General features: G+C 54.9%; 1 long non-coding RNA gene across 5 annotated transcripts; it reads left to right on the top strand.

Annotated features, from left to right (window-relative positions):
* The first annotated feature begins 4,535 nt into the window (after positions 1 to 4,535).
* LOC146423293 (uncharacterized) lies at positions 4,536 to 7,988 on the top strand. 5 transcript variants are annotated; one of them, XR_014847588.1, is made up of 5 exons: positions 4,536 to 4,656; positions 5,458 to 6,609; positions 6,838 to 7,021; positions 7,123 to 7,223; positions 7,316 to 7,988. It is a non-coding gene; the product is annotated as an uncharacterized LOC146423293 (long non-coding RNA). The 5 variants fall into 5 exon arrangements; XR_014847590.1 differs by lacking the exon at positions 4,536 to 4,656 and adding an exon at positions 4,749 to 4,904; XR_014847591.1 differs by lacking the exon at positions 4,536 to 4,656 and having other exon boundaries at positions 5,072 to 6,210; positions 6,505 to 6,609.
* Positions 7,989 to 10,155: the final 2,167 nt, after the last annotated feature.

Raw genomic sequence — 10,155 nt, 5'->3', positions numbered from 1 at the left:
CACTGCAGGGCTTGCCTTTGAAGCTGGGCTAGAATAAACTTCTTGTGATTGTTTGGAGTGTTTCTGATTTTGGAGCCCAACAGAAGCACAGCAGGATTTTGAATTTCAAAGGTAATTTCCTGTCCCACTGTACAACAGGACTGAGCTCAGTCAGTGGCTCCTCTGGTGTCCCAAACCCTTCTGTCCCCTCTGTGTCCCACAGACCTCAGGCTCTGTCCCAGAGGGAATTTTGGGATCCTGATTTAGCAGCTCCATGGCTGTGACTCCTCACTAGCAGCTGGGCCATCCTTGGCTCAGATCATTGATCTGTTCAGGAAAATTGGCAGTGACTCCTCCCTGAGCCACTGGGAATTGTGGTGGAACACCTTGGGAAAGATTTTGTCTCTCAGAAACGAATAATTCAAAAGATCCCTGGGACCTGCCAAGCCCAGAGCCAGAATTACCAGTGTTTGCTTTTGGTTTTGGTGCACAGCCTGAGTATGATCAGCCAAAACAATAAAATCTTTATGGGTAATTTCAAAAGTCCATATCATAATCAATAATTCCTGATCCATGCCCTGATCATTCCAAGGCAAGTCTGCAACTCCCTCACAGTTTATGTCTCCTGCTCAGTTGAATTTATGCTTGGGAATTTCAAAATCCACAACTTTTAACATCAGAGAATTTCAAACCCTTTTTCCAGTAAATTTCCTCCTAATAATGGTTCTGGAGAGCTGGGCAGTGCAAAAATCCATGAATTATCCATCATTTCCCCAGTTTGGATTCAATTAGATGGAAAAGGTGCTCATTTCACTGACAATTGTGACAAAGTCACCACTTAATTCCCCTTGCAGGATGTTTAATTTGGAATAAACAGCTCCTGTGCCTACCAAAAATCCCAATTTTCCATTTCCCAGAAGCTCTGCTGGGGTAGAAACTTCTGGTTCTCTTCACAATTTCTCTGCTGTTGCCAGGAGAAAGAGCTCAGAGGAGTCCTGGGTTTCACCTGAGGGTCCCAATGTCCATCCTTTTATAAAATGCACTTGGATTTGTTCTCAGTCTTCCTAATGAAGATTGAAGAACTGAATCCCAAAGCAATCCTCCCCCTCCCTGGTAGCTGATTTCATCTCTATTTGCTATCACTCTGAGTTTTGTCATCTCCTGATGATTTGGGGTTTTATTTGGGGTAGGATTTACCTCTCATGAAATGTCAAGGAGTTTACCACTATGGAAAGCTCAGTGCCCTGGAATCTCTGTTGTTTAACTGTCACATTATCACAAAATTTTCCTATCAAACAATGCCAGGTGGTTTTGACCTTCCTGGTGAGCTTTTATTATCTTTTTTTGCTTCCTTGTTTCCACATGAAGCTGCCTATTTAACCCTCTGTGCAGTTGACTTTACACCTGAATTTACACCTCAATTTTCTTTCTCCTGACAATCTCAGTGCTTAGAGCAGACTTGGCCTTGGCTGCAGATGGAACAATAGTGAAATTAATTGTACTTATTATCAGAGAGACCAGAGGAGGAGAATGAGAAGTGAGACAACTCCTAAGTTAAACAACTTCCCTCGCCCTCTGCCTCCTTCCCGATTCCCAGTTTACCAGTTTAGCAGTACTTTAACTTGTCTGATCCTTTTACTTATGCTTTAACCAACATCTTGACAATTCAACAGAGGAGCAACACTTAGCAGCATTTAACTTGGCTTATAACTTTGACTTAAACTCACTTACAGGCCTGACTTACTCAGATATCCGAGGCGCTGAAACTCCTCAGAGCAGAATTTCTGCCACAATTTCCAGAGCACAGTGTGCACACAGAGTCAGTTGCTGTCAGGAAATCTCCTCAAGTACAGGAAATCCTCACTCCGGATGCTTTTGCATCTCCCCAGCGGACAAAGGGTGGAGCCTCGAGGAGTTGGCAGATCAGCCCAGGGTCTCTTGTTTGGGGATCCCTGAGTGCAGCAAACGGGAGAGTTCTGAGCTCGGAGAGGCATCACTCAGAGTGAGGAGCTGCTCCAGGAGAGCTCCGAGGGGCTCATTTTGGGTCGCTGTTTATAGGACCAGAGAGATGGGCTTTAGTCACAGCCATGTTTCATCCTGGCTGCACTTATGGCTGCCAACTTGCTCTGAAAGTGAGATAGCAGGCATGTTGAGCCATGCAGAAGGGATAAAAAGCACGTAGGGCTGTTGGTAGGGATCAGAGGTGCTGGTTGGATCCGTGTCTGGGTGATAACTGTGGTTGTGACCAAACCAAGTGGAGCTCAGCAAAGGGGCTGTTTATCAGGTCATTATTATTGGCCCAAAACATCAGCGAAGAGTTTTTAACATCTAAGAAAAATTTGGGCTCCTCAGAAGCTGTTCTAGTAGGCCTAGGGAGGTGTCTGAGGGGTGGGGTGTGGCACAAAGATGGCTCCTGTGTATCCTGAGTGCAAGTTCTAGAAGTTTTTACATCAAGTCCAGCAGAGACAATCTCTGATAGCTCTGAAGGTGATGGACATGCTGCCGGCCAAGTTTGGGCCAATTGGAGGTGCTGGTTACGCCTCTGTGAAAACATATTTAAGAAAAATTCAAAACAAAGCAGGCGCGTACTTCTTTCACTTTGTAGTTGGAGGAGGAGGAGGTGCAGGTGAAAATATGTGAGGGAGAACAGCATGGAGAGTGCCAAGGTCAGTGAAGAAGAGGAGAGAAAGAGGTGCTCCAGTGCTTCCGGCACCAGAGCTGAAACTTTCTGCTAGCCGTGGTGGAAGCTATGGGGGAGCCAGAAATTCTTCCTGCAGCCCATGGAGTCCATAAAGATGCAGAAATACACCCACAGCTCTCTCCAGAGGAGGAGGTGGATGCCTGGAAAAGACTGTGAACCAGTGGGAGTCTCATCTAAGAGTTAAAACTGCAAAAGGCCTTGACTGAGAGAGATAGGCCTTGCTCCTGGCATGGAAGCAGCCTAGCCTCAGCTCGGGAGAGTCTGCACAGCACCTTATGGACAAAAGACTCATGTTGCAGCAAAAATTCAGGCGGGATGTTGCTCATGAGATTGGACCCACGCCAAAGAAGTTCCTAGAGGACTGTCTCTCGTGGGAAGGACCCCTGGCTAAGTAGAGAACCTCTTTTCCTGATTGGACTGACCAGAAGACCCCTCAACCTGCCCCCTGTCTGTGTTGCTAGTTTGCAAAGAGGAAAAAAAGGGGGGGGGGTGAGTGCAGAGACTGCTTCTTAAGAGGGTGGGGGTGAGAGCAGAAAACTGTCTGAAGAGAGAGAGAAACAAGTAGAGATAGAGTATCTATAGTAGAAGAATTGTGGTGATGAGTAAATTTGAGAATCTGCTCTGTGGACTGAAAAGAGACCCCACACCCTGCCCCCCCCCACCTGGCTTGTGGATTGTAGAGGAGGAAAGGGGGTGAATACTATAGGTTCGTAAGAGGGAGGGGGGGGAGTGAACAAAATAATGTATGAAAAGTATATTTTTGCCTTGCATTTATCCTCCAATTCTGTTAGGTAATTAAACACTTTTTGCAACTTTAAGCTTGAAGCCTGTTTGCCCTTTCGTGCGTCCTCCTGGCAAGGGTCCTGTCTCAAACCCACGACAGGAGGAGAATGAGAAGTGAGACAACTCCTAAGTTAAACAACTTCTCTCACCCTCTGCCTCCTTCCCGATTCCCAGTTTACCAGTTTAGCAGTACTTTAACTTATCTGATCCTTTTATCTTATGCCTTAATCAATATCTTGACAATTCAACAGAGGAGCAACACTTAGCAGCACTTAACTTGGCTTATAACTCTGACTTAACCTCACTTACAGGCCTGACTTACTCAGATATCCGAGGCGCTGAAACTCCTCAGAGCAGAATTTCTGTCACAATTTCCAGAGCACAGGCAGAGTATGCACACAGAGTCAGTTGCTGTCAGGAAATCTCCTTAAGTACAGGAAATCCTCACTCCAGATGCTTTTGCATCTCCCCAGCGGACAAAGGGTGGAGCCTCGAGGAGTTGGCAGATCAGCCCAGGGTCTCTTGTTGTTTGGGGATCCCTGAGTGCAGCAAACGGGAGAGTTCTGAGCTCGGAGAGGCATCACTCAGAGTGAGGAGCTGCTCCAGGAGAGCTCCAAGGGGCTCATTTTGGGTCGCAGTTTATAGGACCAGAGAGATGGGCTTTAGTCACAGCAATGTTTCATCCTGGCTGCACTTATGGCTGCCAACTTGCTCTGAAAGTGAGATAGCAGGCATGTTGAGCCATGCAGGAGGGATAAAAAGCAGGTAGGGCTGTTGGTAGGGATCAGAGGTGCTGGTTGGATCCATGTCTGGGTGATAACTGTGGTTGTGACCAAACCAAGTGGAGCTCAGCAAAGGGGCTGTTTATCAGGTCATTATTTAACTGTTAGTACAGCCGGGAAAAAAGCCAGAGAAACCGCCTCGGGTGCAAGGGGCGTGTCTAGGAGCATTGCCTCAGTCCTATTATCTGATCCTCCTGCCAGTCCTTGTTCTTGCGTATGGATTGGTCAGAGCTGGTCGATATAAATGCCCTGTGGGGCGGTAATCAAGCGTCTTGGCATTGACAGCGCCGAGTACCGGAGCGCCTGTGAGACCCCAGAGCGGCGGCAGCGACTGGAGCAGAGCCCAGAGCGGCGGCAGTGGCCAGAGCGGACCTCGGAGTGGCGGCGGAGCTCGGAGAGACGCCAGTGCAGGTGGGAGCCGCGCTGGCTTGTGCCGGAGCTCGGAGCTCGCTGTGGGCAGCGGTGGTGGCAGGGTTTCCGGGTGTGGCACGTTCGTCCTCCCGGTTCCCCCCGTGTCCCCCCTGTGTCCTCCCGGTCCTCCCCGCGTGCTCCACATGGCCTGAGGCTGCTGAGGGAGCGGCTGCCCGCGGTCTCCTTGCCGCTGCTGCCTCGGCAGGAGGCGGTGCCGGAGCAGCGCTGGCTCGTCCCGCTTGCTGTGGGTAGCACAGAGGTGTCTCTCCTGTCTCCGGGACAGTTTCCCGGCCATGCGGGACCTGGCTGGGAGCCCCCGGTGCAGCGGGAGATGTCCGTGCCCGGGGCTGGGGTGGGACAGGAGGAACCTGAACGTCTTTCATAACCCAAAACACTCAGGAACAGAAGGAGCGTTCAGTGGAGGCGAGGGAGCCTCGTCCCGCTCTGTTGCTTCGGGGGCAGAACCACCCAGGCTTCGCCTTCCCTGCCAGGCTGCGCCTCCTGTTCCACACAGGAACCCAAACGGCGCTGCCAGCGCTCGCTGTCCCTGAGCTCCAACCCTCAGCGCAGGGCATGCAGGGGACAATGCTGAGCCCCTCAGGGCTGCTGGTTCTTCCCCCCCGGCAGGCTGAGCCCGATCTGCAGCTGCCCTGTTCCCGCACTCGGCAGCTCCCGGGCGCTGTCCCTAACTGTCCCTAACTGTCCCTGCCTGTCCCAGCCTGGAGCTGCACAGCCAGAGGGTTTGGGGCTGCAGGGCCAAGCTGGGCCCGGAGCTCTCTGACACTGTGTTTGTGTCCCCAGGTGCTGCCAGGGAGCAGAGACAGGGCAGGACTGAGCTGGCAGTGCCTTCCTGAACGTGGGGGAACCTCAGGGCACAGACCAGCTGCGGCCTCTCATCGTGTGCTCCACAGTCAGCCAGGACAGTGGTTGTAAAAGTGCAACGGAAGATGGACTCGGTGTTTGTGCACCGTCAGTGCTGATGTCTGGGGAACAAGGTCAGTCTTCTAAGTTCGCACTGAGTCAAGATATGAAGAGTGGATTCTGCCCTGGGGATGTAGAGGCTGCTGGAGACATCCTTCAGGTGCAAGATCCTTTTGATGAGGACCAGAGCTATGACAGCTGTATGTCTGTAGGGAGCCAAGGGAAGGAGAGTGGCTCCAGGTATGGCTCAAGCTCTGAGAGGCCAGAGGAGCACCAGAATCCTGAGGACGGGTCAGGAACTGAGCACACAGAGCTGCCTCGGGTGCCACATCCTGCTTCTCACAACTGGAGAGATTCGATTTGTCAGTCTGAAATGAGACCAAGGAAGGATGAAGCTACTTTGAGATTGCCGAGGATGCCCTGGGTGCCCAGAATGGATCAGCAACCAGAGGGACATCAGCAAATAGGGATCAGCAAACAGAGCTGCCAGACCCTGCTGGGCACAGGCAGGGAGGAGCTGCTTCTCTGTTGGGGCAGAGTGAATCCCAGCTCAGGGATCAAATTGGAGAGGAGTGCCCAGACGGATCAGCAATGGGAGTCACATACATAAAGATCCGCAGAGGATATATCTGGGTGAGTGCAGAGCCAGCACTGTAGCCTCTAGGGAGGGGACAGTGTGAGCTCAGGAGCACAGGGCTGGCAGGGTGTTGCTGTGTCCAGGGCTATGAAAGAGGCCTTGTGCTCTGCTGGGACTGACAGCCCTGGCTGTCCCTGGCCCAGGACAGTTCTGCTGCAGGCTGTCCCCTGTCCCCAGTCAGTGTCCCTGTCCTTTATCTCTCCTGCTGCCAGCTGAGTGAGAGGCAAATGGGCTGCGAGTTCCTTCCTGCGCAGGACAGCTCCATCCTCATGGCCTGCAGCTATTTCCAGCTCCTGTTGAGTGGATCAGATCCCATCCCGTGCTCACCCTGGCTGTGCTGACTCTGCTCCTGCTCCTGGCTGTGGCTCTGGCGGTGTCCTTGGCTGCTGTGTCAGGTAAGGAGGAGCAGCAGCCTCAGCCCAACCTCTCGGGGCACTGCGGGCTCACTGCTCCCTCACGGCCGGGATCGTCCCTCAGCCCCGCTCTGACCAATCAGCACGCGGGAGAACGAGGAGTGATGGCTGAATCAGCCAATCGTCGCGTGTTGGGGCTTTGAGCGGGAAAATGGGAGCTCGGGCTGCTCCATGAGGGGAGAATCCGTAGAGCTTCTGTTCGCTCTGCAGAGAGAAGACAAAGAGACTCTCCGGTTACTCCTGACACTCCATGGCTGCTGGCCTGTCCCAAGGGCTGGATTGGGTACAACGGGATCTGCCACTTCCTCTCGAGGGATCATCTCACCTGGGATCAGGCTCAGGCTCGGTGCTCTGAGCTCGGGCCTCCCTGGCTGTGCTCAAGGACTGGGAAATGGTGAGTGAGAGATTTGGGGGGTTTTGGGTGGCCGAAGGGAGCCTGGGGAGCTCCTGGGCCAGGGATGCAGCTCCCACTGTTGGCTCCTCTCTCCTTGCCAGGAGTTCCTGTTCCTCCTCAGTGGGAATGACGATTACTGGCTCGGGCTGCACCGACAGGACCAGCGGCTGCAGTGGGTGGATGGCAGCAACTTCAGCTCCTTGTGAGTCCTGGGGGCACAGGCAGGGCATTGGGGGCACTGGGGCACAAGCTGTTCCCCTGTGATTCCAGCAATGTCTCTGTGTTTCCTTGCAGGGTTCCTGTGCTGGGCAATGCAGGGTGTGTGCACCTGGCTGAGAATTATCTTGGGAGTGCAATCTGTTCAAATGACATGCAGTATATCTGCAGCAGGCCCCAAACCCACCAGTAATGGGGAATGGAGGAAGGATATTTTCCGTGCTGGGCACTCTCAGCTTCACCTCATCCCCCCAGCATGGAGATTTCCTTCCTCAGCTGAAGTGTCTGCCTTGCACTGATCTTCAGGGTCACCTCAGTGCCTGTTCTGCAGGAGATGAACCTGCAGGAAGAGGAGATGATGAGAAAACGCATGTGTGGCTGTCTGGGCTTGGCCTGGGGGTTCTTTTGTCATTCTGAAAGCTTCACAAAAGTCATGTTTCTCTTGCACTCTGTATGTTTACTAACCAGGTACATATATATTTGTATGTCCCTGTGGATTCAGCTGTGAAACGTTTGCTGCCTTATGAATGTGACCTTGGCTGGGGTAAGGTTCTGATAATACCAAAGTCATGATTTGACCCCAGTGGGGCCATTTGCTTAAGGGTTGGACTGCATCCTTGTGGGTCCCTTCCAACTCAGAGCATTCGCTGAGATGTCCTTTTGTGACCTCCATCAGTATTTATGGTGTAAATGTTGTTGTTGTTATTTCCTTCATTACTTTATTACTTTTGTAGTAAATGCTAATCAAGGCCGCACTGTCCGTCGTGTCCCCTCAGCACCTGCAGCCCTGTCCCTTGCCCTGCTGCCCCTGCCCTGGGGGCTTCAGCCGAGCCAGAGCCTCTTCCCAGTGCTCCCAGTACTCCTAGTCTGCCCGTGCAGCCTCCAGCAGCCAGTGAAGCCTTCAGCTGGGCCGGCAGAGAGGAGCTGCTGGGAGCTCCCAAATCTGTTTGGTTCCGTTTGTCCTTCCAGCCTGGGGAACAACAATTTTGGGAGTTTTCTGCCCAAACCCTGTCCGTTTTTCCGCTCAGCCCAAGGGGTTTGGGGAGATTTTGGCTTTTTGGGGGAAACCAAAGCGATGTGGGGACAAGGCAGGATTGTCCCTCAGCCGTGTACTGGCCAATCAGAGTTCGAGAACGAGGAGTGGTGGCAGAATGAGCCAATGGGAATGGGGGGCGGGATCTCAAAAGACTATATAAAGGGGGGGGGGATCACTGACCGGCAGGAATCTCCCCTTAGGCTTTTTTAAAATGTCGGAGGAGAGAAAGGCCTGGAATGTCTCGGGCCGTGCTGGAGGCCAAGGAACCGCTGCTGCTCTGAACCGGCGGGAGGCGAAAACCGCTATGACACTGTCCTCCTCACCCTGGTGTCCCTCGACAGCACACAATGCCTCAGGAACAGGCTGCTCCAGCAGGGATCCCCCACAAGTCCCGCCAGCAGCCACTTCCACGGCTCTGCAGGAGCTTCCCATGGCTCAGGGTCTCTCTCAGGCATCCCCTGCTCCGGCCTGGGCTCCTGCCGGGGCTGCAGGGGAGTCCCTGCTCCATCCCGGCCTCACCCACAGCTCACACCGAGCTGGATCTGCAGCTCTAGGTCACACCGAGCTCCCGGCGGTTGAGGGAAGCAGCGATTCTTTGTCCTCCTGCCCGGGCTGGGACATTGCAGGGCTGAGGAGCCGAAAAGAGAATTTCTGCCGCAATCTCGGGATTGTGCCTGGAGCGACTGGGGCGATTCTGTGCGTGTGCAGAGCTCTCCCACCTCACTCCCATTGGCTGAATACGCTGTCACTTCTAGTTCTCGCGCGGTGATTCGTCAGAGAGAGGACAAGCACCGCCCTTGGTGCCGCCCCCTGTACCGCCATTGCTGGAGGGTCAGTGAGGGTCTCGGGAGGGGCAGGTGCTGGAGGGCCGTGAGGCGGCGGAGCTAGGCGGTGACCCAAGCGCAGCGACCCGGAGACAGCGCAGCCACCTCTGTGCTACCCACAGCAAACGGGACGAGCCAGCGCTGCTCCGGCACCGCCTCCTGCCGAGGCAGCAGCGGCAAGGAGACCGCGGGCAGCCGCTCCCTCAGCGGCCTCAGGCCAACGGCAACACGGCGCCACAGCCAGGGAGGGAGGGAGGGAGACGGGAGAACGAAGCCGCCACAGCCCCCCTGCCGCCCCCTCCATCCGCCCGCAGCGAGCCCCGAGCCCCGGCACAAGCCAGCGCGGCTCCCACCTGCGCTGGGACAGCCTCTCCGAGCTCCGCCGCCGCTCCCGGGCCGCACACACGCTCCCACCATGACGCCGCTGCTGCCCCACGCTGCTGCCTGCCTGCCTGCCTGCCTGGGGGCGACACCGGTGCCGGCCTTTTCCCCGCTCGCTGGCACCGAGCAGCAATTGCGAGTGACAATTCCGAGTGACAGCACAGCCAGCCAAGGGCAGCGAGGCGCGGGCTCTGCACAGCGCACAGCCCAAGCCCCGCGCTCTCAGTGCCCCCCGGGCTGGCCGAGGCCAAAGCCGCACATGAGGAACAGCCCTGCAACGGGCCCGGGCCCAAGGCGCCATTGCTCTGCAAATAGCGACCAAGTTCTCCGCACCTCCCGGCCCCGCCTCGGCACGCAGCCCCCGGGGCAGCCCCACGGCCCCCACGGCAGCTCCCAGCCTCTGCCAGCCGCCCTGCAACGGCCCAGGGGGAGCAGGCCAAGGGACGCGGCTGCCGGTGCCCAGGGGACGCCAGGGACAGCGGGAACACTTCACAAGCCTTTCATGCGAAAGAGAAAATCATCAGGAAGGAAAAAGCAACAGCAGCGCTGGCTCCAGAGCACAGGGCCACACGAAGCCATGGCACATTGCAGTGGGGTGACGCTGGCCCCATGCCAGGCACCCCCAGCAGAGCTGCTCTCTCACTGCCCTGCACAGCCGCCATGGGGAGAGAAAATTG

The sequence above is a fragment of the Lichenostomus cassidix genome, unplaced genomic scaffold, assembly GCF_008360975.1.
Source record: "Lichenostomus cassidix isolate B80296 unplaced genomic scaffold, HeHo_3.0 HiC_scaffold_131, whole genome shotgun sequence".
Classification (NCBI taxonomy): Eukaryota; Metazoa; Chordata; class Aves; order Passeriformes; family Meliphagidae; genus Lichenostomus; species Lichenostomus cassidix.
Note: the sequence above shows the minus strand (reverse complement) of the source record. Positions and strands in the feature narration are given on the sequence as shown.